This window comes from Rhea americana, unplaced genomic scaffold, assembly GCF_003343005.1.
Source record: "Rhea americana isolate MKP2758 unplaced genomic scaffold, rheAme1 scaffold_24, whole genome shotgun sequence".
Classification (NCBI taxonomy): domain Eukaryota; kingdom Metazoa; phylum Chordata; class Aves; order Rheiformes; family Rheidae; genus Rhea; species Rhea americana.
In genome coordinates this window covers 4,732,355-4,749,740 of record NW_028186357.1, presented here as the reverse complement: position 1 = coordinate 4,749,740, position 17,386 = coordinate 4,732,355, and the positions used below count along the sequence as shown (strand labels likewise).

Here is a 17,386-nt window from a genome sequence, read left to right as displayed (position 1 = left end):
ACTAAACGTTCAGGAGTTGGAGGTAAGGGTACTTACCATCAGGTCATCAGAGTAAGGTGATAACTTCAACAATTTAAAAATACAAACTCTGGACACTGAGAAGTGTTGACTGCTTTGTTCTCAGTGTGCTTCTCTTTAAACTGTTAATTCATTCATTACTTCTCTGCTTTTTGTCCTGAAATAATGATTGTGTGAATTGACTGAAAAATGCCATGAAGTTAAATAGGATTATGACAGATTCTCAACCTTARGGGAAAAAAACCTTCTTCTCCGTATTTCTAGGATTCTTGTCCTCCCTCCTTATCTTAAAAATAGGTGCTCTGATTTCCTGTCTGCTCTATTTGTAAAATACTTAGATACTTCTAGGCTTTGAACAATACTTAATAATCAGCTCAGCCATAATATGTCACAGAACCCTATCTGCAATTGCTTTGCTGTTGTGAAAGAAAAAGATATGCAACTTATTTCTCAAGCTTGACAAACATCTATTTCGTTGTCGAGCTTAAATACATTGTTGTTTCATTTTTCACTCACCAGAGAATACTTCTTAAACAATAGACCTCAGTGAAAGCCATGTAAGTAAGAATTATAGGATTAAGAAATGTAGGATTAGGAACTTCCTGCACAGGTAAATTGTTGCTTTCTCTCTATACGATTATTTTCTTGGAGAACAACTGGAAGTTCCGCAGAACTCCAAGTCTGAATTTCTGAAAGGAATAATTTCATCATGATGATGATTACCATATGTTTTGTAAGGAGAGAAATAGCTGTCTATATTCAGTTTGCTTGAATGATACGCATTCAAAATACTTAGTATATATTTATAGTGGAGGCAGATACAACATGTATCTTATAGTGTTTTGTAAGACCAAACGGTAGCAATAAGTGGTATTTTTTTATCCGCTGGATAAATCCATGTTAGAAACCTTTCTGAGACACCATCCTGTTGAAATTTTAACTGACATATTTTCTGTGCTGCTAAGATGTTCAGAGTGAAGAAGAGGAGAATCTGGAGTTTGTTTTCTTCAATCGTTATTTTACAAACCTGGCAACACTATGGTATGAATTGTTCTCTACATACTCTCATGTGAATTTCCTGGTACGAGGAGTCTCCAGTCTGTGTAAAAATACAACCACCAGCTCCTCTGCCATATTCCCTTAGAGAAGCTGAGGACATAGGAAAACTGTGCATGCTGAACTCTTAACCATCTGCACATGGGAGGTGTCATGTTGGAAGCCACCCAGTGGAGATTAAGACTAGYTGCTCTGACTTGCCTGACTATTAAGACATTATAACTGGGTTTCTGTTTTCCCTGACACAGTCAATCTCATCTGCAGAAAAAGTTTTCATGTGGTACTTCCATCAAGCTCTGCCATAGCCAATTTTATCACCATTTTTTGGCACCTCTGTGTGCAGATGCAGATAACTACACTTTCTACAATGTTCTTATGAGCTCCCTTAGGTAGTACTAATTCCCTTATGACTGCTACCAGTTACTTCARTAGCTCATCACAACATAGACACTACTTGCATGCTGTTTTTCCAGTAAGAGAAACATTCTGCATGCTGAGAAAGATGCTGCGTGCACTAGAGAATGTAGTGTTTATGAAAGCAGAAGAGGTAGTGGTTACAATGTCATGTAGGCTTTCCAAACACATGGTTGCTTGGTAGTAAGTACTGGGATAGGGGAAAGATGAAACTGTGAATTCAAATCATGATATCACAACAGATAGTCATAAGCAGCCTAAACATGAGGTGATTGCATCATATGKGGGACATGAGGAGGAGATTTATACAGTTATGTTCTACCTTAATAGGAAATACCTTTGCTAATCTGTATCTGTACTACATTAACTTTCAAAGATATGCAATATCTCCATTGCAGTCAAAGGTGGATTACTGGTTCTTCTGAGACAGAAGGTACCTGAAGAGTGAGAAGAGGGAATAGACTCCTACTGAATTTACCAGAACAAGCTGATGAATTGTATATGTAAAGGGAGACTGGAAGTATAAATATATTGTACATCCTTTCCATGACAGTCTATGGAATATTTATTATAAATGGAGACATAAAGCAGGAATAATCTTCCCCATGACCTCACTGTGACAAACTGGCTTTCTAATTCTTGCTGAGTGCTGATTATTACTTGGCTAACACTCTGCGCTAAAGATGAAGCATGTGCTAAGTTGCAGGAATTCTTACAAATAGACTGAGCTATTTTCAGGAGSGCAATTTTAAGGACACATTCCTGTTTTTACTTGCAGGAGTGTTCTTTTCCTTAAAGTGAATTCCTGCAAGTGAGTTTATATATGTGCAAAACCTTGAGGCAAATTATATGAATGCAATTGCTCATTTATACATTGTGTTTAGTGCCTGCTTCAATGAAGTATTGTGAGGTGAGGGTTTGATAGCTCAATTACACTCTGCGAAAGTCTCTCCCTTTTCTAAAGATGTGTATCAAAGGGACAGGCATAACAACAATAAATGTGCTTCAATTATAATAAGCTTGGAAGGGGTGCTACTGGCAAAGGTGCTCAGAAATAAGTGGATATAACATGAAGAAAGGCAGAGTTAAGACAATTCTTGATTAGTTTTGTCACCTGCTGGAAAATTTTGGAATTATATTCACATACAGACCTTCCTCATAGAAGGAAAGAAAGACTCCTTGCAGCAGTGCAGCTGTGTTGCCATGTGCTTCTATACAGTGCTTTCAGAAAGCTAGAGAGAAGAGCTATGCTCAAATTGCAGGAAGAAATAGAAAGTCATGACTAGTACTATTAAATCAAATAAGAATTTTTCCATTCTTCATACAAGATTTCCCCTGTGTGCCAATGTTTAATGAGTTACAATGATCTAAATTCAGCCAAAGCTTCTTCTAGTTTGTACCTCAAAGGTGAAAATATCCTTGAACAAAGACTAGCCAGATCTGTGTGGCCAGAACTAGGTCACCTGCTCTCCAGACCTGTAACTCTAGCTGTAAGGATGCAACTTTGCCAATGTGCTGAGAGCAGTGTAACCAAGACTTTTTACAGTTTAGATTTAACCTGGACACATGATTTAAATGTAGCAATGCATGTCAGGCCAGCCAAGTCTAGCTCCATCCTTTGTTGCTCCATCCCTTCTCCATGCTGCAGAGTATGTTCTTCCTATTCTAACAGCAACCTCTGATGGTTTCCTCTTATACCAACATAAAAATGAGTTAGAGCAGGCTTCTCCTTCACATGTCTTCAGAGCCTATTAATAGTAGCCATGTTGCAGTTATGTTCAACAGAGCTCTTCATGTGTAGATACAAGAATAAGAGAAGAAAGGAAAAGTTTTCAGGTCTCACTGATGCCAAACAGCAAGAATAGCATACTTTTGAGGATGGTTGTTTTAGATTTTCTTATAATAATGTCCATTAAGAATATAGAGGAAGGATTTAGCATTCATTTTTTAATAATCTGAACACTTTCAACTTGCTTTTAAAGTTTTCCCATATGGCGTAAGAGTTTCTCTACAGCTTATTCCGCCATCTCACTATGCAGTCTATTTCTGTGATATAACACTTCTGTTCTGAAATTAAGACCACTAGGGGAGATCAAAGGAGGGAATTGTCTTGCATGAAGAGTGTAAAACATCAAATAGCATGAGCAAACACCTCTTTTAAGTTCTAGATGAGCTGTGGGAAGTTCTTGCTTCTATACATTTTCACAGATTGCCTGAATTTAAATCCCCTAAATCTGTGAAAACAGTTTTTTTTTTTTTTTTTTTTTTTCCTTTCAGATCCAAAATACAAGACTTTCTCCATACCCAGATAGGCTCAGAAGCATTGAGCAACACTGTCAAGGAGAAAAGCTATCTCCAAGCTCAATAGTGTGTTTCTGTTGGCTGTGTCATCTGAGCTCTTTGGTATTATCAGTGCAAGCACACTGTTAAGCCATGTAACATTATTAAACTAGTAGGCATATCTCCATTTCTCAGATGGGTCAACTCTTTTCCCATTCTGCACGAAGTCTAACAACTTTGTCTCCCTGAAGTTGTTTTCAGTAAAATGGAACAAATCAGTCTTTGCAAGGAAATCATCCAACAAATATAGGGTGTTTTTTTTTCTCTTATTCTTGAGGTGACTTTGAAACTTCACTTTCTGCAAAGATTCTCAGGCAGTCATGTCTGCACAGCATCTTTTACATGCACACACTGCAGAAGGTTAGTTGTTTGCAGCTCAGGTGAATTTGTCAGAAATTTCAAGCAAATATTAAAAGTTAAATGCATATCTCATTTTCACAGGATAACACAAACGTTTACATAAGTACACTGACGATCTAAACATATGCTTTCCTAGTACTATAGGTTACTCAGACCTATTCTATGCCAGCATGTCAGTGTTGAAAATATAAATGCAGAGTGAAGTCATTTCAAATATATGTCTAATTTTACATGCTTGAGAGTGTTTTATATCTTGATCTACAATGTTGTTCCCATAAAATGACTTTGCTCTGACATCAGAGGGGAACTTTTAGTAGTTCCATACTTCAAGTTCTCACCAGCTTCGGCTGTAAGTTCATGTTTTTAATGCCTTGAAAACTTAAAAAGAATAACTCTAGTTAACAAATCAAGGACAGAAACAATCCAAGCTCTGTTTTACAACAGATCTAGAAAGTTTAAAAATGAATATTTCTGTAGTTAATGGCCTTGGAAGCAATAATAATCCACCAAGCTGTCCTCTACAAGAGAATTCATAGTTCTAATTTTACTAGTCTACTTCTTACAGTGTTTTCCAGAAGCTTTGAGGGATACCATATTTACATTCACAGGAATAATTCACCATAGGAAATGGTAGAATTTCTTTCTAAATGAGAAAACCCAAAACAGAACCCCAGAGAGATATTTACTCTGAATTATTTAGGATTAAGCCCATCATGACAAAGATCTTCAATCAAGTTCTACCCTATTTTCAAACCAAAGGAGGAGAAACACAACTTAATAGTCATTCATATGAGAAGCCAGATGTTTTTCTAGAGGCCACAGAAAGCTGGTCTCCTGATGCCTGAGCCAAAGATCCTTTCAGTTCCAGTCTAGATTTTTCACTCCATATGGCAGAAGAACATTCTTAAACAAATTATCAAACAAATGAGCAGAAGTCTTGGAACAAAACTTCTTATATATTAATTTGCTAGACTCCTTGGTTTGGCATTAAAAAAAATAAACAAACCACAAATTCAGAAGTTGCTGCAAGATCTGCAATGACCCCTGGACATGACAGATAAAGTTTCGTAGTAAGCAGCAGTTGTTCAGCCCAGGATGAGGCTTGTGACACTTAGGCATTGGGCATGTTTGAATCCATAGTGCACCCGAAACAGAACCCTAAGCATAAAAATACTCAGGGCCAAGAAGGGAGACATCATACAAGATCAGAGTAAGGGACCTTGAGAACTATGTCAATGGCTATCTGTCATATTGAAGCAGATGAAATTATTTCATTATTTTGGGAACGTTTCTAAACACTTACTTAGAGCAAATTGGATATCTATTTCATTCTCATGCAATACAAAATTTAATATTTGTTGTTCATAAGTATGGCTGGGACAGGCGGAGGTGCAGGATTGTACTTTAAAGAGTCCCCAATTATTTAATGCAAAACGCTCCTGTTGAGCATCGGAATTGGAACCGGGATGCTGAAAGGTGCCTATCCCACACGTCTCTGCAGTGGCACAGAGCGCYGCAGCGCTACGGCACAATTTCCTCTCTGACTGCGAAAGAGAGGAAAACTGGGGTTAGTGGTGGAAGATGGCAGAAATGTTGACTTTGTCCAGATGCGTTGTGTTGGTAGTGGTGCCCACTTTCCCTCTGCTGATATCCCTTTAGGAAGGGGCAAACTGCTTTGTGCAGCAGTCACGAGGGTTTAATTTGTAATGCCCCGTGGGGTGGGCAGTGAGATCTGAGTTTGCATTCTAGGTGCTGGGCTGAGAGCAAACCTATTCTGTGGGAGGATAAGGGGATTGTAACTCTATTCAGAATAAATAAATACTGTTCCGCCTCCTCCACAGATTTGYGTGAAAGCTTTGTGCATATGCTGAGCTTCTACGCAGAAGCGTGTCATATGCACGGCGCTCTCTTCCTAAGGGGCAAGAGAAAAGAAATCAGCAAATGGCACCAGCCCCCAAAGTGTCTGAGTTCTGGATGAAAGTAAATTCCTAGCTAATGTGGAGAAATCAGGACAAAAAGGGAGAAACCAGTATGAAAGAGGAAGGAGAGGCCTAGACCACCRTGTGCAATCTCAGTGTGCCTGGGTGTTTTGTAGCAAGCTGTGCCATGTGGCAGTAGGAAGGTTTTGAGTGAGACCTAATTAAAATCATCTGGCCCTCATGAAAGAGATGTCTTTTCCCTTTCGATTTTGTGTGTGTGTATGGGTTTTGAGGATATTTAATTAGGTATGTAGTGCTGATGTTTCTGAGAGGAATTAAAAGTGAACTTACAGCTATTTTTAGTATATTGTTCGACTTGGGGTTTACAAACATTGTAAGTCTGTAAAAAAACTCTGCATCGAAGGCTGCAGCAGTAGTTTAGGGCTGACATGATCTGTGGTAGTTCTCTATATGGTAGTTCTCTGTATCGGATTTTTGGAAGGCAGTAAATTTCTACATAGCAGTTCTACAACATCCCATATAGATTGTCATCATCTGCGTTTAATTTTTTTCTCTAACTTACCCACCTCCCTGCAGTGATTTTATGGAATATTAATACTAGGTGAAACTTCGTCCAATGTCTAACTGTGGTTTGATAATATTTTCCGCAAGTCTTTCAGTTTTTCATTTCAGCTGATCATTTTTTTCATTTTCTTTTCAATGATCACTGTCGTAAAAGGAGACCTTGTGGGAGCATTCATCTCACAGGTGGTTTTCATAGCAAAAGCAATTTAGCAAGCACTGGTTAATCTGTAACCAGTGGACTTATGAGGTGCAAACTCTGGCTGTTTCATTATAATCTTACACATTCATGATGATAAAGTTGCATGTTATGGCTCTCTGGACACCCAGGAGTGGTATTCGGAACACTAACATGGTTATGAAACTATGACTGTGCAACTTTGTCAGAGGTCTCCCTGGGAAAACTTTGCAAAGGCAAACTCAAAAACCCTTCCTATGCACACCTGTGGTGGATACAGACCTAGAATTTAGCACACACACAAGAAGTAAATGCAAGGACTATTCCTCATGTAAAGTGGGGCCACAGGTTGTCTTGATTTACTTACAAGCGTGACATTTTTTTCATAGTCACTTTCAAGTTTAAATTTGCAGAAATGCTGGGATGTAAACCTGCCAGTGAAACAGACGCTTTATGCGAGTTATCAGGGGTTTTTTTGAGGATCTCTCTCTTTGGGCTTTGTTTTTTTTTATATTACATAAGAATTTTTAATCAACAGTAGAGTTTAGATGCAGAAATTGGTACATAAAAAAAAAAGATGAGATAAAGATATGTATTTCCATATCTCTAGATATCGAGATATATACATGCATACACATATAGTTGTATTTAAGCATAGTTCTGAAATCCATTTGACCCTCAGATATATCTTCTTTAATAATCTTAAACTCCTTCCCAAATGTTCATTTTCAGAATCGCAAAGTAATGAGGAATCTTGTCCCACAGCTGTTAAGTGATGCAAAAGTATTTCTGCTGTGCTACTGCATTTATTCTGAATAGAAAAAAAATCTACAAAACGCGTTGCTAATTGTAGCACCGTATTTACAGTGTAACTCCAGTCTCCGTTAAGAGTTCGATAGTTTTTCCTCCAGCTCTGCTTCCTCGCTGTGCTCGCTAGGTGGCTGTCTAGGAGCACACAYGCTCCTGCCGGCGCGGAAAGGCAGCCCGCTCGCAGCTGCGCCGCTCCCGGCGTTCGCGCTGGAGAGCGCTCTSCGGTCAGGCAGAGCAGGCGCAGGTGCCTGCTGCAAGGCCTCCGTTCAGGGAGCGTGACTGCGGGTACCGGATGTCAGATCCCTGGGGTAAGCTACTTTATCTCCAGGTTTGTGGAAAATACTAAGGAGCAGAATTAAGTATTTGTATCAATTAAGTTCAAGTCTTTCTTTGATTTCCTTGCATCACCAGTTTTTCAATTTCTGTAGGATATTTATATAGCATAGGCAAAAACAGGGAATAGCATAAACTGTCTGTATGTAACTAAGGCTAATTCTTCCAGTAAGCTAAAGGAGTGAGGCAAAGCAACCTCCAGAACCTAGAAATTATGGTTTGTATATGAGAGGATAGATCCAGAAAAAATGTATGCTGGTCACCTAACATCCTTCATGTTGTTACAGTCCTCACTGCTAGATGTGGTTTGAGTTTGGCTTATACGTGCTGATTTTGTGTGGTTATGACTCCATTAGCTTCAGGGAAATTACTTCTGGCTGAAATGAAAATGGGACCCCAAGGCTCAGACTGAGTTGAATTTCAGGCATGTAACTAGGTTTTCCAATACTTTTCACTGGAAACCCTGACTTATGAAGGAAAGTATGCRTGGATCCCTCTCTTGTCCTCTGTCATCTCATTGTCTTCAATAATGCTGACTCTAAAGCAGGGAATAAGACCACACAGGAATGCATCTCTCTAGAGCACCTCTGAAGCTTGATTGCATGGTTTGTGTTTCTCTGTACTRCCCCAAAAACATGAGACAGGGAATATGCAGCATCTCATCTCTTTGTCTTAATGGGATTGCAGCAAAACTGAATCAGCATAGGGCTGGAAATGATATTAATTGCTCATATGTGGAGAAGCAAGGGGGAGAATGGGTGAATAACAGGAATATAAATGTTATCTCTACTAGATCAGTTTTTTCCCATCACTGTGTTTTCAACAGGATACTTATATTCCATAAACCATAATTTTTCTTTTAGGTTAGTGTTGTTGAAAAACTTAGATTTACCTGACACTTTAACAATTTTCTGTTGGAAACACTGAAATGAGATACTTCAGTCTGGGGGTTGGGTCAAGCCCATATCTTCCAGAAAATCTTAGGCTGTGAAATAGTTTGTTTCCTGTCATCGGGACACAAAATGCTGATGTACAGCTCTCCAGTGCCTCCTGGGAGCTGTAATTTGCTTGTTCTCTGCCCAGCTCTGGTATTTTCTGGCATCTTGCAAGTACATGATTCTTTTTCCACATGAAGATAAACACATGGTTTTAGGCCTTCATTTACTATAAATCTTAATTTACATATTTGCAAGTTTAGCTGGAATAATAAGAAATTGCAGAAGTGTTTTTGCCTGACCATCAGGAGAGTATGAAAGCTAGCATTCTTGGCTCGGATTCTGCAGGATTAATATGAAATGCTAAAACATGATACTGGAACTGATCAAACCATGCAACCTACACCTGAGGGGAATTTTTCTCATGGAATTCATAAAAATATCCTTGTTTTCTCTTGATTAGATGTGACTGTTAAGGCTTAAATGGAAAGCAGTAACTTGTACATGGACGGCAGTGGGAGCTTTACTGTTCCAAAACCGTAACTTTTAATCAACATAGTTCCCTGTTAGAGTGGATTACCCCAAGACACTACAACGCACTCTGTTCCCCATCTCCCAATGGCTTTGGGAGGGAGCTCTGGAGCAGGAAGAGAAGCGGTGAAAAGGGAGATGCAATTGTCCAAGAGAGACAGAGCTATGTGCCAAAATGTCTGACCATTTCAGGACTGCATGAGTCTCACGTTATTGGAACTTTATTTTTTGATCAACCATGTTTTTAAAAAGGACAAATTCACTACTTGCATCCCTTTTCCATAGAGTTAGTGCAYTGCAGTTAGAGAGTCTGGAAATTGAGGTGTAAGCTCTCATTTCAAAGAATCCTTTGGTAGTTGAAAGATGCTGGCTGGAATCTGGTAGGCATGAGGTTCAGAAGGTTAATGAGGAGATCAGGGAGGAACATTTACGAATGCCAGAACTGAGAATAACAGTTCTTGAAGCACTCTGTTATTAACTTGAGCAAAGTGTGATTGTGTCATCCAGGAAGCTGGTGAAACTACCTTACTCTGGCTATTCTCTGATTAAAAATGTATAGCATGAAATATTTATTTGTATTTTTTTACCCTAATTAAGTTGCTTGTATTAAAAAAAAAAAAAAAAAAAAAAAAAGGCTAGATTAACAGCCGTGAAGATCAAAGTCTTCTATTTATATATGTGGATAAGAACAATTTGTGTGGTACTTCTAGCATCTGCCTTGATAGAGGGGTAACTGTTCTGACATAAAAGAAGAGGTAAGATTTGTAACATCCCTTTAAGTCATCATCTGTCAGCAGATCAGTTCTGCTATCAGTATCGGTCAATAAGAGGGCCCTGTTGTGCTACACTCCATGCAGACATGAAGTGAGAGTTGATGCCTGCCTCAAATAAAATTAGCCACTTAACTAATCAAGGAGAGGATAGGGATATACTGAACTACAGAGAGATGGTCAAAGGCCTGTATCACTTGATGTATCAAATCCAGTCTCTGGCTGCAAGACACTACCATGTCATAGATGTAAAGTCCAGAATGAACCAGAAGTGTCTGCTGTTGTCTGCCCTCTTCCTTCCCTACCAAGTACCAGAAGCTGCAAAACACTATCTACAACCTTATAGTAGCTTAGATACAAAAGATCAAAGACTCAAAACCTAATAATTCACAGGAAAATTATTGGAGAGGTTAAAATACGTGCAATACTACAAGGAGTGTATTTGAAAATGTCCAGAGGATCTTGACTGCTTGGGGAAACATCCTCCTTCTTGGAGATACATTCAGCAGTGGGTGTAGAAAGAGTGGGAAAATCACCCTAGCCAAGAACAAAAGAGTATCAGCATATCTCATCTCCGCCCTTTGTCAGTCAGAAGATAGCTTCCCTTCCATTCTGTGTTTCCAAGTTATGCATCGAGATGAAAAACCCATTTTAGCTCCTGCTGAAGACCAGCAGGAACAGTGAAGCACGGGTCAAATTCAGAGCAGTGCAACTACAATGTAGCAAACACAAAAAATCAGTCTGGCCTCCCTTCAGCCTTGCAGTGGTTGATCACAACAGGTCAAAGCTCAGAAATCTTGTAATCTCAAACTAATTTATTGCACTGGCATCAACCCACCCCTGTTATATAAACAGTTTTATGAACTTCTGGCTTCTGAGCTGCTTAACCCAGATGAAGTTTTCTCACTGCTGCTCAGAGCTAGTCTACAGTACTGCCTTGTGCCATGGAGACAGGGTCTCTGATTTAGCTCCAGCTTACCTTACAAATAACATGACTGGTGAAACTGAACAGGATTCTCAGAAATGTGTAAGTTCGAGTGTAGAATCACTGTGCTAAGGAATAAATAAAATGGCTGATGAACATGCCAGATGTTAAATGTGTCTTAGTGAGTTATGTGTTTTATATCAGCTTCCTGAGAATTGCGCTGATTTGAATTGGTATGGCTAATGTAATATAGGACCAGTCTAGCTACAGATTAGTAAATATTTGAGCAAACAGTTCAGTTATCTGAATGATAATCTAGTTACAAGATCGTGATTTGAAACTGTTCGGTTWTCTGAATAATAAAGTAGTTTTAAGTTCATGATTTTCATTATGACATCCATTGCAACTGAAAAACATGTCAGCATTAGATGTTAACTGACCACAAAACACAACTGCAGTTCAAGTTCAGAACATGTAATGTAGATGCGTATCGCAGCAGGCTATATGCCAGCTTAAAATCTCATACAATAGCTGAATGTTTTTCAAAGGAGCTGTCCCAGTTTGCTGATAGGCAATTTTGGTTTTGCAACTAGTATTTTAGAAGTGGACACCAAAACCCTCAAAATTAAATTGTGGTAAATGATACATTTTGAAGTATGTACTATATCTAATTGGAGAGCTGTCTTTACAGCCTATTATTGTCTGTGTTGGTTGACTTTTCCTTATAGACAGCAGAGATGATGATAACTCATGGTACTATGGGGCAACTTAGCATTTGCAGTGTATTTTTAAAAAGCTAATGGCCTTTATGCTTTTAGGTAATGTCAGCAGATAGAAATGGCATATTCTGATCTAATTAAAATATCTATAAATGGAGAGTATTGTACAGTTAAATTATTTGAAAGTTAAACTTCCTTTAATAAGCCCAGAAGTAGAATATCTTTTTTCTGGAGAGTGAAATAATGATGTGTAAATTTAATTTTCTCATTCAACTCCTGTGGATAAATAGTGACATATCATGAACACAATTAATAATTGAGAAGCACTATCCTTTCTGCAGGATTCATCTATTTGTATCATTTGAGGAAAAATCTGTGAGATAATCTGTTTGGGTGGCAAAAATATAACATAGAGGACTGACTTATTAAATCAAAAACTATTCTTCACCTTTGGAAAGYGCCCCAAAAAGGAAACCATAAAGCATTTTGTTTTATAAACTTAGAAAAATAATTTTTGGTGGTGCATTATGTGAAATACAGACAGCTAATTTACTTTTTACTTGCTCAACAGTTACGCTGAGTGCACAATGTGGAAATGTGAGTTCCAGTGCTCTGGGGAACGCATTGCGCTGGTGTGACTTTTCTTGTGAGACTTGGTTATATCCGTAGCTAGGGAAAATATTAGTGGAATTTTCTCTGATCTTTTCTCATAGAAGGAAAAATCTACTGTTTCTGTTTTCAGGRTCCCCTTCTCTGCTTGAACCCTGCAGGAGTCCTGGGTCTCTTCACAGTTTCCTGCAGTGCTTGAGATGAGGAATTGGGATGGCTGGAATGCATTACCATGCTAAAAGCCCAGTGGAAAGTCAGTCAGAAAGGGCGTTATAGACAGACATTGAGGACTTTGTACAAGAGCAGCTCTTGAATCCTGCAGTGGTCTTGAACTATTAGCTAAATAGAGCTAGTGGAGGTCCAGATTTACAGTGGAAGCACATGAGTATGAGCAGGAGATTCCTGCTTTGGGGAGAAGGCCTGCATTAGTTCTTCATATTAGACAAACCTAATTCAGATAACATGGTGTAATTAGAAGGGGAAGTGCAGAAGGGGAAGATTGCAGTGACCAAGTTCTTGTGCATGTTTTCTTCTGAAACCTGTTTGCTTTCACAGGTAAAAATTTAATGAGTAAACATTTCTATCATAAATCCTTTCATATTCTTTTTGAATGAGCTTTTGTGTCTGCTCTSCTATGTTAATATGAAAGGATTAGTGAGCATTATCACAAAAGAACATAATAAATTAATGCTTGGCAGCCGAAGTCATGTAAAGGATGCTAAGAGACTGTCTTAAATCCTGGTGAGTACACAATGCAGCATTAAGGGTGAAATGTGTGGTGACAATGGCTTGATTTAGAAAATAAATTTGAAAATCAGGGTTTAGCTAAAGGTTTGTGCCTGCATAGGTAGAATCCAGAAATTAAAACTAAGTCTCTTTGTGACTGAATACTTTTTCTCATTGGGCACAAGTTTATAAATATTTATTCATTTGAAGTATAGGCCCTGTAATGGATGTTTTTCTTCACGGAACATGAGGAAAACCGATTTTGACATTACCACATTGGACTGGGAATCAGGAAATTCAGCTTCCAGCTCTAGTTCAGGCATTTTGGAAAATGAATAGGTAACTACTTCCTTTAACCCTACTAAGTGTGTGTGGCTGGTCGGAAGGCACTCTTCGGGGCAGAGTGCATTTCTGACCTGCCCTAGCCAGGGCAGAGACGACGACTTTCCACAGACAATGCAATACAAATGCTGTAAATAGGAGCCAGCATGTGCGTGCTCTGAAGTGCCTGCGAACGCCTGTCGCTCTGTTATCAGCCTGTCACTGCCTGCGCTCACAGGAATCAAAGATTATTTGTAAGTTACAAGCTGAAGAAATTGGGCAGGAGATAGATAAATCCCAAAGCAACCCCTTCCAGCCCTAGCCTGGAGTGCCTCTGAGGAACAGGGGATTGAGGCTGTCTCTGACAGTGGTGCTCAACGTGCAGGAAGTAGACAGGAAGGTCAGGTTGATTTGGCTGATGTTCATGTAAGATTGGCTAGGGAGGAATTCAAGGTATTTTCTAGCAGCTGTATCTCCTTATTTCAGAACTTTTTTGATGGAAAGAAGACTTACTGTCTTGCCAAAAACTCACATCTCTGCAGTCCCTGATAACTGCCAGGCTAACAATTTGAATGATTCATAGTTATTGCTTTCCTCCAGTGATAGTCGCTATCTTTGGTTAGGACTCGGCATTGAACACGCCTCATGTTTGATTCATTCCACTCCACTGTTCCCAGCTTCCTTGCTGCCTTTCCCCTCTCCTATCCTCTCAGACCTCAATAATGAACATTTGCTTTCAGAACAGAGTCATGATAAAGTTCCTCAATATTATGCTCTTTCAGTTCTTATCTACTTGGAGGTTKCTTTGAAATATTCTGCAGTATCCAGACAAACAGTGAGCCATGAGCAACAGTGAGCAATTTCTCCTAATTACAATGATCTCACTCTTAACATGTTATTTTCCTATTGTTTCTTGTTATATTCTTGGGACTGTGAGGCTTTTATGACTTGTATACACGAGACCCTAATCACTGAGTAGGGTTGGACTTCTATAAGTTAAATGTTCTAAATGTTAACTTATTTTATTGATGCTTTTGAAATGGATTTGTTGAAAAATATAGGAAATATGGATGTGGATCATGTTACCATAAAACCACATGCTGTGAAATGTTCATCTGTCTCCAACATTTCATGTCTTCTGGGCATTCAAGGTAGCTGAGTTTGATTTACACAATCAAGCCATTCATTAAATATCTGTTTGAGTTTCAGGCAGATACCTCCTTTATCTAGTGATGAAATCTGACTACAGGAAACRGAGATATTCCTTTGTGAAAAGACCCCATTCTGCTTTATAAAGTCAGCCTTGCAGCAATATACTTTTTGGAAACTGCCAAGCTTTGTATACCAAATATCGTTGTGAGGGTTCGGCAATAAAATAGCTGCAGACTTGGGGTTGATCCAACTGCAAAATAGCACACTTTTATGCAATATTTCCTCTTTCAGCATCCATCTCCAACAATGTAATTCACTGACAACTGTCAGGCTCATTTTAATTCCAAAATTCTAGACCAGAACACAAAGTAGTTTAGAGCCTGAATTCTTGTACAGCCATATTAATTATTTAAATCACTAGTCCAACAACTCATGTTCAATAGAACATTTGCTGAGCGTCATTCAGGAGCAGACTGATCTGTTGTTTACTATTGCCTACTAGATAGTAGTGGACATCAGAAGTACACGCCGTACTGCCTGTCAGCAATATTCCATGGAGCCTGCTGTTAYCAGAGAGAACTGCGTGAAGGTGAATGAATGGACAAGTGGTGAGTATGTTAGTGTATATAAAATGATCCAGTGAAGAGATGTAGTCCCTACCAGTCTATATGATGGAATGGCATGGAAACTTCTGATCTGAGTCACTTTTAGAAAAAAATAAGTCTCCCTGGGCAGATGAAAGAGGCTGTAAAACCTAGTGCTTTGTTGAAAGAGGCTTCTTATCTTGCAAAGCACCTTGCAGATAAATATGTACAGGGGGCAGTCATGCTGGTTCTGTGGTACAGAGCTTCCCAGTGTCTTTGGACAGACAGATCAGCTAGGTCAGTTTTATCTTGCAGAAATTGAAGTAACTGTATTTTTGTGTTTTTTAATTTTTAATATTATTATAAAACCGTAAGTTGTGGTCATTTTGCCTTTTTGTGCCTGAAATGGGTTCAGCTCAAACCAGCTCAATGGTATGGCAGCCATTCAAATGAGAAACATCTTATGATCTTAAAATGCAACTACAATATATTTATTCTGTTGAATAACCAGCAGAGCATTCCACACTTACCAGTATAATGGGACCTTCAAAAGTAGAGAAGTTTCACATGACCTTAGTCCGAATGACGGACTTGAAGCCCCTTTAAGGAATGACCTCCACCTCATTCATCGTAATGGCTTGTTGACACTCAAATCCACTGTTTTGAGGGTTCCCCACCAATATTAACCCATTACRAAACTTGAATGTCAAGGGCATGCATGGGCAGAGAGGTCACACTTAGCTGTGGTATCTGTGTTTCCACTGCCCAAAAGACGGCCTTTTTTTGTGAGGAGCTTTTGTTGCTGCCGCTCTGTAGAATTTGGGTAGGTTCAGAGTCACAGACGTTTGACAGTTACACAGCAGAAGAAAACAGGATAACACAATATTTTACTTAAACATACTATGGGTATCAACACAGATGCAAACAAATGCATATACTACTTCTATTACTTGATATTTACTTATAACCTCCATATTTTATTCATGAATTTTACAATTCCAAATACAATGAAATTGTTAGTGTATTTATTACAAAGCTTATAAAATAATTAAATATTACACTTATATTTTGGGTTTTTTTTTTTTACACCATAACTCATAYTTTGTGACATTAGCATTTTCTCTTCTCATTTGTTGTCACTTAAGTGAGCAAAGAAATATAAAGGAAAAGCTATGCATTAATAAATTAATTATTTTACATCAAATAATAAAAAGAACACAATTATAAAAACAAAACAARAAAATGTAGTTTTCCTAGAAAAAGGTTATAGTTATACAGTGTCCAGTATTGAGACAGAGCCTGTAGGCTGAGATATGTTTTCAATCATCATTCCTTAAAAGTATCAGAAGATGCATGTTTTTCATTTAAATTGTTGCAAAAGGAACTGCTAATTTTAACTGACCACTGTCTGGCATTAGTGCTGAGCTGGCTAATCTTTCACTGAAATGATACTTTAAAAAACAGTAAAACTGGGCTACATTCATCAAAAGAAAGTGTGGGATTTAGTGGAATTAGATAAATATGTCCCTCATAGCTGCTCCCCAGAAAATTACAGTAGGACATAGCTCCGTCTCAGAACGGTTTTGGCAAATAGGTTGGGTTTCTTCAATGAAGAAACTTTTTAACTGGTACTATTTGATACATAGCGTCACCTAACATCTTGATACTGCATGGTTACAAATATCATTGTGTTTATAACATTTATTTTGTTTGCATGTGGATTCTAAAAGTATTTTGAAAATGTATAAAAAATAGATTTAACTTTATTTGGTGAGAGCAAATCATTCTTTTTCTTTTTTTTTTTTTTTTTTTATCTATCTTCTCTCTCTTTTTTTTTAACAATTTTTTTTTTTGGTATTTTGTTTTTCATTTTGGCAACTGCAATGTTATTGTTAATACTTACTTGTTAATTCTTGAAAAAACCCACAGGACTATTTCAGAAGTTACATTTTTTTTTTTTTTTTTTTTTTTTTTCATATCAATCACCTATATGAATAAATAACTATTTAGAGAAGTTTGTCATGAATTAATGGACTGTCATATTCTTGGTATTTCCCTTTGGGTAACTGATGAATCAGAATTTTAAGAGAGATTTGAGATTAAA

At 38.1% G+C, this 17,386-nt stretch overlaps 1 long non-coding RNA gene across 1 annotated transcript in view; it reads left to right on the top strand.

Moving 5' to 3' along the window:
* LOC146595078 (uncharacterized) overlaps positions 1 to 17,386 on the top strand; it is a 149,771-nt gene that overhangs the window by 94,549 nt on the left and 37,836 nt on the right. Inside the window, exon 3 of the long non-coding RNA XR_014896021.1 lies at positions 15,201 to 15,306. This is a non-coding gene — a long non-coding RNA (uncharacterized LOC146595078). The remainder of the gene's footprint in view (positions 1 to 15,200; positions 15,307 to 17,386) is intronic.